The sequence below is a fragment of the Quercus robur genome, chromosome 5, assembly GCF_932294415.1.
Source record: "Quercus robur chromosome 5, dhQueRobu3.1, whole genome shotgun sequence".
In the NCBI taxonomy this organism is placed as follows: Eukaryota; Viridiplantae; Streptophyta; class Magnoliopsida; order Fagales; family Fagaceae; genus Quercus; species Quercus robur.
The window spans coordinates 956,716-976,710 of NC_065538.1; positions in this window are offsets into that span (position 1 = coordinate 956,716).

Genomic DNA, 19,995 nt, shown 5'->3' on the forward strand with positions numbered 1-19,995 from the left:
AAGTGGTGAATTCAAAATAATACATTTTACATCAAGTAATTTGTTGCATAACTTTTCAAATGGCAAATATATGTTGTTTTCTTTATAAAAAAAAAAAAAGAAAAAAAAAATTCATGTAAAAAATACGGGTCAACCCGACCCGACCCGCCCGTTTTGCCATTTCTAACTACTAGTACACATTCTGTCTATACAAAGTGTGGTTGTTGTTTTTTACTTTTTTTTTTTTTTTTTTTTTTCCAAATTGATAAAGCTTTCTTATCAAAAGAAAAAAAAAAAAAAAAAATCTTTGGTGTAATTCAAATGGGATTTGGTTTACTAGTCAAACTAGGAGTCCAAGTACTTGCAGGAGTTAGTACTATTACAACAAATGGTCTTTATAAATTGTGCTCAATGTATTCAAGGGGGAGAGTTGATTAATAAAGTTATTGAATGTTTTGAGCAGTGGTATGTTGGTCTTTGCGGGTTTGGGTGGTGGGCAGTGGAGGGTTGATATGGGGTGGCTGAGAGAGAGAGAAGTTGTAGAGGATAGGAGAGAAGAGAGAGAGAGAGAGAGAGAATAGGGATATATTATTTTTATTGAGTAGTTTATATTAATTTAATGTGTTGTATAGTAAAATAAAAACTAAGATATTTGGAGAGTTATAAATTTGTATGTTAAAATAGAAAAAAATAGCTTTTGAGTGTAAAATTTGATTTTTTTTTTAGAAGTCTAGATTGCTAATGCTCTTACAACCCAAAATCAAGCCCAAAATTCAACATACTTACTTCCACCAAATATTCATTAAATAACTCATTAAATAACCTATAAAACCCATAACCTTTTCCTCAAATACTCTTAAATCCCATTTCTTTCAAAAAAAAAAAAAAAAAAACTTTTCCACCACATCTATACATAGACAAAATTTCCCTCAATTTGTCCAATCTGAAGAGTTGTCTTCCAGGTTTGAACTTGGAATCCTCTAATACTCTCATAGGTTTGGACTTCACAAATTCTTTGTTTCAATACTTTAAACCCATTAATTTCCCGCAAGTTTTAGACAAGATTCAATTTTTATTTACCAAAACCTTCCTAAACCCTTATATATTAAACCCTATTCAGCAATCCTTAAGAATTTAACTCATCAAGAAACCTTATACATCTAGAGTGTCCTATACAAGCTACATTGGTTTCGGTAAAAGGGGAGTCTTATAATATAATACAGGGAACAAGACAAACCAAAACTAGACAACAAATTGAAGAACCTAAAAATAATAATAAACAAAATTAACTACTAATACAGAAAAAAAAATGATTGACCAATAATAATTACAATTGACTCCAAAATCAAATAAGACTAAATTAAAAATAAATCCATCATTAGAATTATCCTGTGTCTAAATAAAAAAACCTTGAAAAAAAAACTAATCTTCACCATCAATAGAATCATCATGAGTTCAAATAAACAAAAGATTTGAAAAAAAAAAAAAAAAACTAATAACTAATCTCCACTATCAAAACCACTGTCAAAGCTTGAGTTTGCACCGGAGCCCGAGTCAGCACCGGACAGTGATGGTTTAGGGTCATCTCCACATGTACTTTTGATTAGAAGCTCGATTCTTTTAAACTCGTTGTCCATCTTTTGCTCCATTCTTTGAAATTCAGTGTCCATCTTGTGCTATAGTTTTAAAAGTAACTCTTTGGTAGAAATTGTTTTGGTTAAATTTTTTTTCACACTTCCCATTGTCTCAATGCTATCTATGCCGAGCATTGAGTTCCCAATTTCAGCAGCCCCATCTTTTATGCTCTTGTCTCGGACACTTACAAGCTTCCCTATTCCTCTTAATCCCCTTTTAGCAACACCTTTGACAACTGTGAGGTTGGAGAGGAATGGCATGGCCCCTTCACCTACCAAAAACACACATTGCAATATAATAAGTTGTACACTTCCACTAATTCAAATCTACGATAATTAGAACGACAACCTTGATCTCTTTGGGTTTCTCTTGTAACCTTTCAAAAGAATAATAAATTAACATCACAGCTAATAGCAGGAAGATGTGTTATGTTTCTAAAACAACCAAGTATAAGCAGAGAAGCACATATTAATTAGTTTTACCAAAACATGAAAATGGTTCAAAGCAATTACCCAAAAACACGAGAAATTATATAGTCCTCTGATGAACCACGTCATTTGTTCACCATTTCATTAAAAGACTCCCATTTGTTTAAAATTGCTGAGTCAGTAATTAGTTTCTGTTTAAAAAATTTTTCTAACTCAACAATCTTAAACCAGTGAGAGTCTTTTAGTAGAATGGTGGACCATGTTACTTGTCCACCATGAGGACCTTATAATTTCTCCAAAAACACACAAGCTCTGGAACAACATTTTCAACATCCTAATTAAAACAATGCATAGTCATGTTGACTAGTCTAGAAATAACATGCATTAAAACTCTTACAGAACCAAACAGCAGTTGCCCAATTTGCCCATCAAAACAATCAATAGTGGCATTTAAAATCGTATAGAATATTCCACTTATAGTACCAGTAACTAGATGCAAAGACTACAAGATCTACAAAGCTGCAATTGCTTAAAAGCCTACATATCAAGATTAAAACAAATTCCATCAATTTTCAATGACTATCTTTTGAAGAGCCGTTATTGTATAGTCTCAAACTATACTTATAAGTATAGTCCTAAGTATAGTTTTGAACTATACTCATGAACAATAGTTTTTTTTTTTCTAGTACAAAATATGAAATCTTTATATGAAGCTGAAAAAGTTTCTCTACGTGGAGAAATATCAAACCTATGGTATAATTTTTTTTCTCCTTCCTGTTACTACATTTTTTCATTCATTTTTTTTTTAATTATAGAATGTTCTGTAGAATAAGTAGAAAAAAAAAATGTCAAAAAGTTATTGTTTGGAAAGAATAATCTGGTAAGATACTGGAATAAGACAAACCAAAACTAGACAACAAATTGAAGAATCTAAAAATACTAATAAACATAATTAACTACTAATAATGAAAAAAAATGATTGACCTATAATAATTACAATTGACTCCAAAATCAAATAAGACTAAATTAAAAATAAATCCATCATTAGAATTATCATGAGTTCAAATAATAAAAAAAAAGACTTGAAGAAAAGAAAAGAAAAGAAAAAAAAAAAAAAAAAACTAATCTCCACCATCAATAGAATCATCATGAGTTCAAATAAAAAAAAAGATTTGAAAAAAAAAAACCAATAACTAATCTCCACTATCAAAACCATCGTCAAAGCTCGAGTCTCCATTGGAGCCCAAGTTTCCACTAGAGCTCGACGGTGGTAGTTTAGGGCCACCTCCACATGTACTTTTGATTAGAAGCTCCATTCTTTTAAACCCGTTGTCCATATTTTGCTCAATTATTTGAAATTTAGTGTCCATCTTGTGCTTTAGTTTTAGAAGTAACTCTTCGGTAGAAATTGTTTTGGTTAAAATTTTTTTCACACTTCCCATCAACTCAATGCTATCCAAGCCGAGCATTGAGTTCCAATTTCAGCAGCCCCATCTTTTATGCTCTTGTCTCGGACACTTACAAGCTTCCCTATTCCTTTTAATCCCATTTCAGCAACACCCTCGGCAACTGTGAGGTTGGGGAGGAATGGCATGGCCCCTTCACCTACCAAAAACAAACATTGTAGTATAATAAGTTGTATGTTTCCACTAATTCAAATCTATGATAATTAGAATGACAACCTTTCTCTTTGGGGTTCTCTTATAACCTTTCAAAAGAACAATAAATCAACATCACAGCTGACAGCAGGAAGATGTGTTATGTTTCTAAAACAACCAAGTATAAGCAGAGAAGCATATATTAATTAATTTTACAAAATCATGAAAATGGTTCAAAGCAATTACCCAAAAACACACAAGCTCTGGAACAACATTTTCAACATACTAATTAAAACAATGCATAGTCATGTTGACTACTTTAGAAATGACATGCATAAAAACACTTAAAGAACCAAACAGCAATTGCCCAATTTGCCCATCAAAACAATCAATAGTGGCATTTAAAACTGTATAGAATATTCTACTTATATTGCCAGCAACCAGATGCAAAGACTACAAGATCTACAAAGCTATAGTTGCTTAAAAGCTTACATATCAAGATTAAAATAAATTCTATCAATTTTTTACTTCCAATGACTATTTTTTGAAGAGCCGTTATTGTATAGTCTCAAACTATACTTATAAGTATAGTTTCGAACTATACTCTTGAACAATAGTTTTCTTTTTCTTTTCTTTTTTTTCTTTTTTTCTAGTGCAAATTATCAAATCTTTATATGAAGCTGAAAAAGTTTTTTAATGGGGAGAAATATCAAACCTATGGTATAGATTTTTTTTCCTTCCTATTACTACATTTTTTTTTCATTTTTTTTATAGAATGTTTTGTAGAATAAGTAGAAAAAAATGTCAAAAAGTTATTGTTTGGAAAGAATAATTTGGTAAGATACAGGAACAAGACAAACCAAAACTAGACAACAAATTGAAGAACCTAAAAATAGTAATAAACATAATTAACTACTAATACTAAATAAATAAATAAAATGATAGACCTATAATAATTACAAATTGAATAATTATTCCACATCTGCTTTTGATCAAAAGCTCCGATCTTCTAAACTCCTCCTCTATTTTGTGGTCCATTCTCTGAAATCCGGCATCCATCTTGCCCTCCAGCTTTTGCACTTTTGATAAAATTTGTTTCACGTTTTCCATGGTCTCAATGCCATCCAAGCCAAGCATTGAGCTGCCAATCTTTGCAGCGCCAGCCGTCAGGCTCTTATCACAGACACTCACAACCTTCTCGACTCCTTTTAAGCCGATCTTGGCAGCACCTTCAACAACCATGACGTTGGAAAGTAATGGCATGACCCTTGCGCCTACAAAAAAACCAGTACACATTGCAAATATACCATCAAAACGTTTCCAAACGAAGGCAAAACAACAACTACAAAAACGAAGTGATTCACTAGTTTAGTTTACCCTTTTTCTTCTTTGCATCTTCTTGATGATCTCCCGAACCAGCATCCACCTTCTCCACCCTAGAAGAAACGTCAGTTCCTTGAACTTTTCCCATATATTTCTTTCTAAACAAGAATTTTTTGACCTTTTTTTCTATACTTTCTGCAAGACACTCTATACAAAAAAGAAATAAAGCGAAACGAAAAAAATTAGTAACAGGAAAGAGAAGAAAAAAATACCATGAGTTTGATATTTATTTCCATAAAGAAAAATTTTCAACTTCATCCTACACTCGGTGAAGTCCCAACCTGTTTTAAAAAGAAAAAACAAAACTGAGTAAAAAACCAACCAAAAAAAAAAAGATGATAAAGAAGAGAAGAAGAAGAATATGATTTATAATACCTTCGTTCTTGTTCAAGATATTCTGAGCTTCGTCTATCCTTCCTAGGCGGGTCATGGTGAGGGTGAAGATTTTGAAAAAAAAAATAGACCGATAGGAGAGAGAGGGAGCAAGAGAATGACAATCAGAGAGTATAAGAGTATGAGTGTATAAGTATAGTGGAGGCCATATATAGAGCCAGAGTTGATATGAAATAAGGACGTGAAGAGACATAACACGTGTCACTCTAGGCATTGTTGGAATAGTACTCCCAAAAATTGGCAATTGTTGGTATAGTACATAACACGTGTCATATAGAATAATGAAAAGTAAAGTCTTCAACTATGAAAATTCTAGGGCATCAGATGTATAGGAAATCAACCCATTTTCTCTAAATAAAAAAAAAAGTTTATTTTCATCATGCTTATGAACCATTCTCAAAAGCCTCCACGATTGCTAAATTAGTGTACGTTTGAATTGACTTATTTTCTAATTTGTTGAGTTACCACTACACCAAAATAAGTCTATTACGTCAAGTGTTAATACAACAAAATTAGTGTAGTGGTATTAGACATAATATCACATCTAAAAATTAAAAGTCGTTGCAATAGTAACTTAAAAATAGTAAATTATTACATTAATAATAATTAGTTGTAATAATTTATAATTTTTAGTTGCAATAGAGATTTTAATACTAAATTGAATTTAGAAATTTTTTTGCAATAACTTAAATTGAAGAAATCAATTTTTTTTAATAACTTAAATTGAAGAAACCATTGTAATAACTTGATACCAATTATATATTTTGCGATATATTATAATAGATCGAAATTTCAAAGAGATGGCCTATTGCAACAAATTTAACATTGCAATAACTAAAATATCAATTATTTTACAATCTATTGCAATGACAAACATGAAGCTGCAATGAATATATTATTACAATGATCTAATTCCAATTATTTTACAATCTATTGTAAGAAAAAATATGAAAAATTTAACTATTATAATTTGTTGCTGCAATAACTAAAATATCAATTATTTTACAATCTATTGCAATGACAAACATGAAGCTGCAATGAATATATTATTACAATGATCTAATTCCAATTATTTTACAATCTATTGTAAGAAAAAATATGAAAAATTTAACTATTATAATTTGTTGTGAAAATGTTGTAAAAATATTGTGGACGTAGCATTTTTTTTTCCCTCCCATTTTCGGCAATGGCATTGCCACAATTGCCACAAAATTTTTTTTCCCCTATTTCGGCAATGGCATTGCCACAATTGGTTTTCGGTCAATAGGTTTGGGCAGCAGGAATTTCAGTAATCTGATTATCGAAATTCAAAATTTTCTCTCTTCCACTTTTTCTCTTTCTCTCTCATACTTTTGTTGAATTTCGGCAACACTATTGCCAAAATTCACTCTCTTTCCTCATTTCCCTAAATAACTTGAAACAGTACCTATAACGCAAATAAACTCTGCGTTTAGCAATATTTGGCCAAAAGACTCCTCTTTTATCGGTGGTTTTCAGGTTTTCTTGTTTTTTCTCTATTTTCCGGTTGAATTGATATTTGAAAAAAAAAAAAATATATATATATATATATATTTATATATATAAAAGAAGATGGGAGGGGATTCTAACACAAAAACAAATCACAACTACACTCAATATCCATTAACATTTAAAAGAAGGCAAAACAAGTTACACATTACACATCATACTATTTTGTCAAAGTTAAAGGACTTGGAAAAAAAAAAGAAAAAAAAGACTACTCTTCAATATCGAAACCACCGGAGCTTGAATCTTCATCACTGTCTGAGCCTCCACCAGAGCCCGACTGCGGTGGTCTAGGGCCACCTCCTCCACATCTGCTTTTGATCAAAAGCTCCAATCTTTGAAATCCGGCGTCCACTTTGCCCTCCAATCTCTGAAATCCTGAAATCCGGCATCCACTGTGCCCTCCAGCAATTGCATTTGTGATAAAATTTTCTTGACATTATCCATGCTCTCAATGCCATCCAAGCCAAGCATTGAGCTGCCAATCTCTGCAGTGCCAGCCTTCAAGCTCTTATCACGAACACTCACCATCTTGCCTACTCCTTTTAAGCCCATCTCGGCAGCACCTTCAACCACCATGACGTTGGAAAGTAACAGCAAGACCGCTGCGCCTACAAAAAAAAAACATTAAACATAGCAAATATAACAGTTTCCAAATGAAGCCAAAACAACAACTACAAAAAAAAAAAAAAAAAAAAAAAAAAAAAGCTATTCACTAGGTTACCCTTGTTCTTTTTTACATCTTCTTAATGATCTGCCAAACCAGCATCCACCCTCTCCACCCTAGAAGAAATGTCATTCCCTTGAACTTTTCCCAAATCTTTCTTTCCAGAGAAGAACTTTTTCACCTTCTCTGCAAGACACTCTACACAAAAAAGAAATAAAGCAGAATGAAAAAAATTAGTAATAGGAAGAAAAAAAAAAAAAACAAGAAATTAAAAAAATATACATATACCATGAGTTTGGTATCCTGCATTCAGTGAAATACCAACCTGTTTTCAAAAGTAAAAACAAAACTGAGTAACCAGCAAAAAAAAAAAAAAAAAAAGATAAAGAAGAGAAGAAGAAGAAGAAGAATATGATACCTTCGTTCTTGTTCAGAATATTCCAAGCTTCGGTGGCCATCCTTCCTAGGCGGGTCATGATGAGGACTGAGAATGAAGATTTTGAAAAAAAAAAAAAAAAAGACCAATAGGAGAGAGAGGGAGAAAGAGAATGAGGGTCAGAGAGTGTGTTAGTGTGAGTGTGAGGGTTTGAGGGTAGTGGAGGCCATATATATAGAGCCAGATGACACGAAATAAGCATGTGAAGAGACATAACACGTGTCACTCTAGGCATTGTTGGAATAGTACTCCCAAAAACTGGCAATTGTTGGTATAGTACATAACACGTGTCATATAGAATAGTGAAAAGTAAAGTCTTCAACTATGAAAATTCTAGGGCATCAGATGTATAGGAAATCAACCCATTTTCTCTCATTAAAAAAAAAAAGTTTATTTTCATCATGCTTATGAACCATTCTCAAAAGCCTCCACGATTGCTAAATTAGTGTACGTTTGAATTGACTTATTTTCTAATTTGTTGAGTTACCACTACACCAAAATAAGTCTATTACGTCAAGTGTTAATACAACAAAATTAGTATAGTGGTATTAGACATAATATCACATCTAAAAATTAAAAGTCGTTGCAATAGTAACTTAAAAATAGTAAATTATTACATTAATAATAATTAGTTGTAATAATTTATAATTTTTAGTTGCAATAGAGATTTTAATACTAAATTGAATTTAGAAATTTTTTTGCAATAACTTAAATTGAAGAAATCAATTTTTTTTAATAACTTAAATTGAAGAAACCATTGTAATAACTTGATACCAATTATATATTTTGCGATATATTATAATAGATCGAAATTTCAAAGAGATGGCCTATTGCAACAAATTTAACATTGCAATAACTAAAATATCAATTATTTTACAATCTATTGCAATGACAAACATGAAGCTGCAATGAATATATTATTACAATGATCTAATTCCAATTATTTTACAATCTATTGTAAGAAAAAATATGAAAAATTTAACTATTATAATTTGTTGTTGCAATAACTAAAATATCAATTATTTTACAATCTATTGCAATGACAAACATGAAGCTGCAATGAATATATTATTACAATGATCTAATTCCAATTATTTTACAATCTATTGTAAGAAAAAATATGAAAAATTTAACTATTATAATTTGTTGTGAAAATGTTGTAAAAATATTGTGGACGTAGCATTTTTTTTTCCCTCCCATTTTCGGCAATGGCATTGCCACAAAATTTTTTTTCCCCTATTTCGGCAATGGCATTGCCACAATTGGTTTTCGGTCAATAGGTTTGGGCAGCAGGAATTTCAGTAATCTGATTACCGAAATTCAAAATTTTCTCTCTTCCACTTTTTCTCTTTCTCTCTCATACTTTTGTTGAATTTCGGCAACACTATTGCCAAAATTCACTCTCTTTCCTCATTTCCCTAAATAACTTGGAACAGTACCTATAACGCAAATAAACTCTGCGTTTAGCAATATTTGGCCAAAAGACTCCTCTTTTATCGGTGGTTTTCAGGTTTTCTTGTTTTTTCTCTATTTTCCGGTTGAATTGATATTTGAAAACAAATATATATATATATATATATTTATATATATAAAAGAAGATGGGAGGGGATTCTAACACAAAAACAAATCACAACTACACTCAATATCCATTAACATTTAAAAGAAGGCAAAACAAGTTACACATTACACATCATACTATTTTGTCAAAGTTAAAGGACTTGGAAAAAAAAAAGAAAAAAAAGACTACTCTTCAATATCGAAACCACCGGAGCTTGAATCTTCATCACTGTCTGAGCCTCCACCAGAGCCCGACTGCGGTGGTCTAGGGCCACCTCCTCCACATCTGCTTTTGATCAAAAGCTCCAATCTTTGAAATCCGGCGTCCACTTTGCCCTCCAATCTCTGAAATCCTGAAATCCGGCATCCACTGTGCCCTCCAGCAATTGCATTTGTGATAAAATTTTCTTGACATTATCCATGCTCTCAATGCCATCCAAGCCAAGCATTGAGCTGCCAATCTCTGCAGTGCCAGCCTTCAAGCTCTTATCACGAACACTAACCATCTTGCCTACTCCTTTTAAGCCCATCTCGGCAGCACCTTCAACCACCATGACGTTGGAAAGTAACAGCAAGATCGCTGCGCCTACAAAAAAAAAACAGTAAACATAGCAAATATAACAGTTTCCAAATGAAGCCAAAACAACAACTACAAAAAAAAAAAAAAAAAAAAAAAAAAAAAAAAAAAAAAAAAAAAAAAAAAAGGCAGTTCACTAGGTTACCCTTGTTCTTTTTTACATCTTCTTAATGATCTGCCAAACCAGCATCCACCCTCTCCACCCTAGAAGAAATGTCATTCCCTTGAACTTTTCCCAAATCTTTCTTTCCAGAGAAGAACTTTTTCACCTTTTTTGCAAGACACTCTACACAAAAAAGAAATAAAGCAGAATGAAAAAAATTAGTAATAGGAAGAAAAAAAAAGAAAACAAGAAATTAAAAAAATATACATATACCATGAGTTTGGTATCCTGCATTCAGTGCAAACTTAATGGGTATTGTATAGCTGCCATTAACAAAAGCCATAAATTTTTATTGCATTGTTTGTTTTGTGTCCTTAGGAAGTTAGAAGACTTTGATCTTATCCATCTGGGGAAGCTTGGTTAAATTGGTTTTTTACAATTAGGACCTAGAGTATGTACTGCTTTTGTTGAGGAATACCCAAAAAAAAATTTCAAAAATCCAGATCAGAGGGAGAGACTCAGATCAGAGAAGCCGACATACCCAAAAAAAAATTTAAGAAATCCAGATCAGAGGGAGAGACTCAGATCAGAGATGCTGAAATACCCAAAAAAAATTTCAGAAATCCAGATCAGAGGGAGGTCGCATGTTGCCTGGGTCGCGCGCTGCTTGGGTCGCGCGCGGCTTGGGTCGCGCGCTGCTTGGGTCGCGCGCGGCTTGGGTCGCGTGCTGCCTGGGTCGCGCTCGGCCTGGGTCGCGCGTTGGCTGGGTCACGCTCGGCCTGGGTCGTGCATTGCCTGGGTCTCGCACGGCCCAGATCGCATGCTGGGGCGACCGCTGCCTAGCCTGGGTCGTGCACTGCCGCACTGCCTGGGTTTTTTTTTTTTTTTTTTGGGTTCTTCTCTGGTATGTTTGTTTATAAGGGTTATAAATCGAGTCTGAGAGACTTGATTTTCATGTGGTGGCCATGTGGAAAAATATGCCACATTGGACGTGATTAGACCATGAAAATCGAGTCTCTGAGACTCGATTTATAGGCCAAAATCGAGTTTCATAGACTCGAGATGCTAGTAAATAATATAGTTTGGCAACCAGAACAGCTAACTATATAGTTAGAATTTTATGGTCATTTGGCCATTTTGGCCGGAATTTGGGTGATGGAGTGTTTGCACAAAAATGGCAAACCGCTATGCTAGAGGCTATATATATGTATATATATATATATATATATATGTCAGACTAGAGGAGGGAAAATGTTGTGCTGCACATTAATTACCACTGTGGCCTATGAGCTGTGGCCTATAAGCTTGCTAAACATGCCAGGAGATCCCATGAGCTTGCTGAACACGCCAGGAGGAGATCCGGACATGTTGTAATTCATTCCCATTTCAAAAAAGAAAAAAGAAAAGGGGAGTGAGACTTCAAACCTGATACATTGCTGGTGGGGTCTGCAGGAGATCCGGACATGTTGTAATTCATTCCCATTTCAAAAAAGAAAAAGAAAAGGGGAGTAGGACTTTAAACCTGAAACATTGCTGGTGGGGTCCGCAAAACATATGAAAATGGTGGTAATTCCAATTGTGTTGTAGTGCCCTTGTCATGTGTGCGTGTGTGAGGCCTTGTAATTTTTATAATTTACTTTATTTTTATAATTTTTCGGTAATTTCTAATTTATGATTTTTTTTGGGGCTGGAAATATAAAATTATAGTTTATAGCTCTTAGTCAACTTCAACACAGTTTTGTTTTGTTTTGTTTTTTTTTTGGGTAAACACCACACAATTTCTTCAATGTCATGGTATTACGAATTTTTTGGGCAAATGGTGTTTGCTCTTTTATTGGTTTTCCCTTCTTGAAAGATATCCATAGTTGATAAAAATATTTATTTAATCAATTTCAACTCTTTCAAGTCTCAATAATATAATTTAATATTTCTATTAATTTAACAATCTATCATAATTTTTTTAGCTTAAAAAAAAAAGCATAGGAAGGGAGAGTGGACGTTACGCAAATATATATATATATATATATATATGGAAAAAAGAAAAGAAAAAATTTATGAAATTTCACAGCATTGTTGAACCATTCAAACCGCGGTTGAATCGCCCGGGTTTGAGAACCATGAGTGGTTTTCACGGTTCAAGTCAGAGCTATTTTTATTTAAAAAATAAAAAAATTACAGACTCACAGCACCAAATCACCATTGTTGAAGCTTCAACCATAACATTCTATCAAACGTTGAACTCGCATCAATGTTTTGGATAGTTTCAAGCAAAAATTTCTTTTTGGCAATGAGTGCTTCTGTGAAATTTTTTTTGACAAAAAAAAAAAGAAATAAAAGAAGAAGAAAGGAGCAGCCACTGCACGGTGACAACACAATGCTCTGCAAGAGTTTTTGACCAGAAAAACAAAACCCATGATTGTTTACGTGAGTGAGATTGAGAAGAAGCAGAGGAAGAGTTTTGTGAGGACTGAGGAGATTTGTGAAGAAGAAAGAGAGAAGAGTGATCATCAAAAAAGAGAGAGTTCCCTGAAGAAACGTGTAGGCATGGGGTAGGGGTGTCCACGGGTTGGGCTGGGTTGAGTTTGTGCCCAACCCAGACTCGACTCGACATTATCGGGTGAGGAAGATTTCGACCCGCAATTGACCCGCCGAAAGTTTCAGATCAACCGAGTTGGGTCGTATCAGTTTTCGAGTGTGAATCGGTTGGTTTCAGGTTTTCCGATTGGCCGGTTTTTGGCCGAAATCTGGCCGGATCTTGTCAGATCTGGCCGGATCTAACGAGAGTTGGGCGAGATTCCTCTGGATCTATGAAAACTTGGTCGAGTTGGAGTCGGGCTTACTGGAGTTTTGGCCGAGTTTAAGTAGATTTGGGTTGGATTCGTCGGAATTAAGCATATCTGAGTAAGGAAAAGACTAGATCTTGGCCGGATTTGAGTTGATCTGAGTGAAGGAAGCCCAAACGTGGCCGGATCGGAGCTGAGAAACGCTAGATCGTCGCCGGATCTTGGTGATTTTCTGGGTTCTTTGAGTTTTTGTCGGGTGGGTCGGGTGGCTCAATTCCTTGAGGACGAAACCCGCCACTCGACCCGCCGAAGTCGGGTTCTGATGGTTTGAGACCCGTCACCGACCCGTCAGAGGTGTTAGCTCGACCATGACGAGTCGGTTCAGGTCAAGTTGGTTGGTTCTGGCGGGTCTTCGGTTTGCATGGACACCCCTAGCATGGGGCATTGGGAAAGTAAAAGAGGCATGGGGAAGGTAAAATTTTTAAATGGATGGGTGGATGAGAAAAATTTAAGATACTAATAAAAAAAAAGAGAAAGAGATAAAGACGTAGAATTATAAACGGTGGTGGAAATAAATCAATGAATCAAACGGGGGAGAAAAAAGGAAGAAAAAATAAAATAAATAGAAAAAGGAAAAACAGATGTACTTAGGCAATTTAAAAAGTGTTACGTTCATAACATTTTTACAACATTTTCATAATAAATCACAAGTGGTTAGTTGTTATTGGTTCAAATTTAAATTTAGCACTGAGATTACTTTTTTTAACCCAACAATAACAATCAGTAATAACTTGTCACTTAAGATTTGTTGTAAAAATGTTGTGGACATATCATTTCTCTTTGAACAGTATAAGAAATCTAAAAGAGAAATGAGATATCCACAGTATTTTCATAACTTTTTATAAACAAATTTTAAGTGGTAAATTGTCACTAATTAATATTATTGAAGCAAAAAAATTAATTTTAATATTAAGTTTAAATTTGAACCAATATCAATTAACCACTTATAATAATTAGAACACGCCTTCACTTTCTCGCCCATTGTGTACCACAAACATATCTTTTTTTGTTTGATGAACACTACCACAGTAGCTTAAGTCATCAACTGTCCTCTTTAATATTTTAAATATATTTTGTATTAGATTTAAAATTGATAGCAATGGTTTACTATTTGGTTTGGTTAGTGATTTAAGTATATCAACTATGTTTTTTATAATCAGCAAATCAACCTTGACATTGTTATGCATTTAATTATATATTTGTTTATTTATTATGTTTGCTTTGAATTTAATTTTTTTTATTTATCTTATGAAAGTTATGATATACAAAATACATTTGAAATATAGATTTTTATATTTATTTAGAGATTATTTTAGTCAAATTTTGTATTTATATTAATTTAATATATTTAAAATAATTATTAAATTAATTATGACGTTATCACGATTCGACTCCGGTTCGACCTCAAAAACCTTAAATCTTTCTTTTATGGTTCAATGAGCGGTTTGGGTTTCAAAACCATAAAATAAAGATGTAGCCACCATAAAGCATCCCCAAATCCATTCCTATAGATAGGACTTTAAGCATTTCATATGGATATGAGCAATTGATACATTGTATGAATTTTTTTTTTTTTTTTTTTTTTGAGAAAAACATTGTATGAACTTAGATTAAGAGGATGTGCCACATTAAAGGGAAAGAGTACGCAATAGATTTCAACAAAAAACAGTAAGCATGTAACCACATATTTCATATTTTTGCAATTTTCTAAACTTTCCTTGCCTTTCTTTATCCCTGATCCCCCTATCTAATCTCAGATTCCTCGTAAATTGGTGATGGAAACAAATATCCATGCATTTTTTTTGCTGAATAAACAAATATCCATGCATTGGTGCAAAACAAGCTGACTCATGAATTCTGGGCAAATAGTTTTTATGCTATTAGAGTATTCTTATTAAGAATATAAATACTAAATTTTAGCATGCTAAATGCTATAAATGCTAAAAAACGTACTACATCAATGCTCTTATATCTTATTAATTTTGCAATCCTGCTACAGTAGACTGCTCTCTCTAGCAGCCTACTGTAGCAAGATTGTAAAAAGAAAAATCATTTTATATTCTCCCTGTGTCTTCTTTCTCCAGACTTACACTATTCTTTCTCTTCTTTCTCATTTTCTTCACTCTTTCACCGGTTTCTTTCTTCTCTATCTTTTTTCTTTCTTTCTCATTGGTTCTTTCTATTTCTTCCTCTCTCCAACCCTCTCGCCCTTGCCCTCTCTTGCTCGTCCCTCACTCTCTCATTGGTTTCCCATGGGTGCGAGTTAAAGTGGTTTGGCGGTCACTGTGGGTCACCTGGTCACGGTGGGTCTGGGTCGTGGGTCACAGTTTGGTGGTGGATCGGATTTGGTGGCGGGTGAAATTTTGTGATGGCTTGATTTTGTGTTTGTGATGGTGGTTGTTTTTGTGATTTGGTGGCTGGGTTTTTGTTTTGTGATTGGTGATTTGATGATTTGTAATGGATGGGTTTTGATGGTTGTTTTGTAATTGGTGATTTGTGATGGCTGGGTTTTAGTAATTGCTTTGTGATTGGTTGTTTGATGGCTGGGTTTTGTGATTTGGTGGTTGTTTTGTAGTGGTGGTGGCTAGTGGTGGGTTGATTTTGGGTTAAGGTGTATGGTGTTGGCAGGTGGGTGGGTGATGGTGGCTGGTGGTGACTGTGGGTTTGTCGGGTTGGGTTTGTTGTGGGTCTGGTTGGCTGAAGGTGACTGTGGGTTTGTGTTGGAACAGAGCCTAGTCTTAACTCAGATGAACTTATGAGACAGTAAAAAACAGAGGAGCTCTGTTTTGCAGAGAAAGATAAACGGCTTGAGAGAGAGATGAGGTTGTGAATAAAAAAATTAATATTTTAATGAAGTGGTAAAAATTTAAAAGGTTTGATATTGAGTTTATTGTAAAATGAGATCTTAAAATAATAAAGTAGGTCTTTGAGATGCTAAATGCTAAATTTTTTGAGATCTTTGATGGAATGCTTTTCAAGAATGTGGTAGACGGCACAGACCTTATGGCGCCTAAGACACGTACAAAAATTAGAGAATTCAGAGAAACCAAGACATTACCTTAAAATGTCAATTATCTTTCATGGAAATGTAAAATGTAAAATTATAAGTTCAAAGAATGCTAAAAACATAAGTTCAAAGAATGCTAAAAACATAATAGAATGGTAACAAATGAGTCTTCAGTTAAGAAAATTCTAAGGCATCAACGTATAGAAAATTAGCCCATTTTCTCTCATTAAAAAAAAAAAAAAAAATTTTCATCATACCTATGAACCATTTTAAAAAGCTTTCATGGTTGCTAAATTATTGTACATTTGCATTAACTTATTTTCTAATTTGTTGAGTTACACTACAAAAAAAAAGAAAAAAAAAAAAGAGGTTTTAATACCATATAAATTCAATGTAACAATTCTTTTATAATTATTGACTTCTAGGGTTGGCTCAAAATCATTATACACGACTGGGTTGTAAAAGAATATCCACACTACTAGTATGTCAAGAGCAATTAAGGTATACAATATTGTTAAGTTTAATAATAACAAAATACTGCACAACTAATAAACTTGGACACTAAGAAAAAAGAAACTAAATTTATTTAACGGACTATTAAAAGACAAGATGGAAAAAAAACATGAAACATGTTGATTGGCCCAATTTGACTTGAAAGGCCATGGCTATTTTCAAAAACCTATTTAATGGAAATTGGGCTGAATATACCCTGATAAATCCCACGACCATCTATAAATTTAGATTTGTCACCAAAAAATCTATTATTTTTTACCTAGCTATCGCCATAGAGCCAAATCATTGTTGTGAACTGTCACTAAAGTAATTGTTTGGGTTTTTCTCATTTTGTTGCTTCATCACATGCCATTCTGTTGTGACTTGTGAGTGATTTGCCAGATTATTTGTTTAGGTATTTTGAAGTCACGAAATTGATGGTTGCAATTTGCAAACTCTAAGTCAAAAAAAAAAAAAAAGTTGATAAGCTAATCCTTTTTTATTAGTATTTTTGGTTGTGGATTGATCCTCCTTCCTCAATCTAAATTGACTGAAGTGATGAACATCTCTAATTCCAACAATTATTTGGTTTTTGTTTTTTGTTTTTTTGTTTTTTGTTTTTGGGATAATACAATAAACTTAAGACTCTTTTAATTTATGTAAAAGATAATGAGCGATGCAGTTAGTGGTAACTACACATGAATAGCGAAAAACTTAATACAAAATTGAAAGAAAAGTTTATCATATTTGCAAATAACACATACAAGAAAGGTGTCCCGAATCTCCCGATACATCGTTTAGCTCATCTAGTACATAATTCAAATATCTTCTCTCTTGTTTATAACTCCAGACTACAAATGTTAGACCATTTTGTAGTTGTACTTTGGTTATATGATATATTATAAATCTAGTTTAAAACACTAGTATTACTATTTTTGTGTATGTTCTAATAATAAGTATTATTGTTTACTTAAAAAAAAAAAAAATTTCTTCTCTCTTTTTAATTTTTTTTATGAACAAATATCTTCTCTTTCAACCATTGAATTACCTTAAAAAAATTGTCCCAAAACACTTGAAAAAGTCCAAATCCGACATAGTTTACCTTTTTGTCCTAGCAATATGGTCAAAAAAATTATAGCTTCTTTGGTAATACTGTAGTAGTAGTAGTTTTAGTAGTGGGAGTGCAAATCCATGATATATTTTGGTCTTAATATAATCTCAAAGTTGTATAAAAAAAAATGTAAAAAAAAAATAAAAAATTCATGTACTAATAATCATCAAACCCACTAGAATCTCTCCCACATATAAACACACGCTCCTTGGCAAATTCAGTTTTTATTGCTTTCCATTATTCTCTCTTTCTCTCATTGATAAAACACACATGTATAGGGTTGAGGATTCTTGAGGTCGGATTTGGATCAATCCATATAGCCGAATACTCATGGCTTGACAAGACACGAACTTGACCCACAAACACGAATTGTCACCCCTATCCGTAACTGATAAAAACAATTATTTAATCAATTTCAACTCTTTCAAGTCTCAATAATATAATTTAATATTTCTATTAATTTAACAACCTATCATAATTTTTTTTAGGTTAAAAAAAAGCTTAGGAAGGGAGAGTGGACATTACGCGATATATATATATATATATATATATATTTTTTTTCAGAATAGTAAAAATTTATGAAATTTCACAGTATAGTCCTCACACAAAGACTAAACCAAAAACATATTTAGAAAAAAGAACCTTGGTTGACACTAAAACAAAGATGTAGCCACCATAAAGCATTCCCAAATCCATTCCTATGGATATGACTTTAAGCGTTTCATACGGATATGAGCAAATGATACATTATATGAACTCACATTAAGAGGATGTGGCCACATTAAAGAGAAAAGGGTAATAGATTTCAACAAAAAGCAGTAAGCATGTAACCACATATTTCATAAACTTCCCTCGCCCTTCTTTATCCCCTGATCCCATCCCTAATCTCAAATTCCTTGTAAAATGGTGATAGAAACAAATCAATGCATAGGTGCAAAACAAGCTAACTCATGAATTTCAAGTAAATAGTTTTTATGCTATTATCTTTCAAGGATGTGGCAGACCTCGCGGCTCCTAAGACACATACAAAGAAAAAAAAATTAGAGAATTCAGACATATCAAGACATTACCTAAATATGTCAATTATCTTTCATAGAAAAGTAAAGTTCAAAGAATGCAAAAAACAATATAGAATGGTGAAAAATAAGTCATTAACTATGAAAATTCTAAGGCATCAAATGTATAGAAAATTAGCCCATTTTCTCTCATTAAAAAAAAAAAAAAGTCTATTTTCATCATTCTTATGAACCATTTTCAAAAGCTTCCACAATTGCTAAATTATTGTATGTTTGAATTGACTTATTTTCTAATTTGTTGAGTTACACTAGAAAAAAAAAAAAGAAAAAAAAAAAAGAAAAAGAAAAAGAGAGAAGAGGTTTTAATACAATATAAATTCTATGTAACTATTTAAATTTTTTTTTTTTTAATTATTGACTTTTAGGGTTGGCTCAAAATCATCCTCCACAATTGGGTACTAGGAGTTTATTGGTGATTAACTTATAGGCAATTCATCTCCTTCGTACTAGGGAAAAATTATGGAGCTAAAAGAATATCGACACTACCTTTATGTCAAGAGCAAAGGTATACAATATTGTTAAGTTTAATAATAAGAAAATATTGCACACCTAATAAACTTGGGCACTAAGAACAACAAAGCTAAATTTATTTAATGGATTGTTAAAAGAGATTGGGCCAATTTGACTTGAAAGTCCATGGCTAGTTTCAAAAACCTAGTTAATGAAAATTGGGTTGAATATACGTTGTATCCCATGACCATCTATAACTTTAGATTTGTCGCCAACAAATCCATTATTTTCAACCTAGCTATCACCATTGAGCCAAATCACTGTTGTGAATTGTCATTGAAGTATTTGTTTGGGTTTTTCTCATTTTGTTTCTTCATCATGCCATTGTGGTGTGACTTGTGAGTGATTGCTAGATTATTTGTTTAGGTCTTTTGTAGTTGCAAAATTGATGGTTGCAAACTCTATGTCGAAAAAAAAAAAAGTTGATAAGCTATTCCTTTTCTATTAGTATATTTGGTCGTGCAATTTCAAACCTGATAAGACACAATTTTGTTGGCTGATTGATCCCCCATTCCTCTTTCCTCAATCTAAATTGACTCAAGTTATGAACATCTCTAATTCCAACAATTATTTGGTTTTCTTTTTTGGTAATATAATAAAAGTAAGACTCATTTGTAAGTGGTAACTACACATGTATAGCAAAAAACTTAATACAAATTTGAAAGTAAAGTTTGTC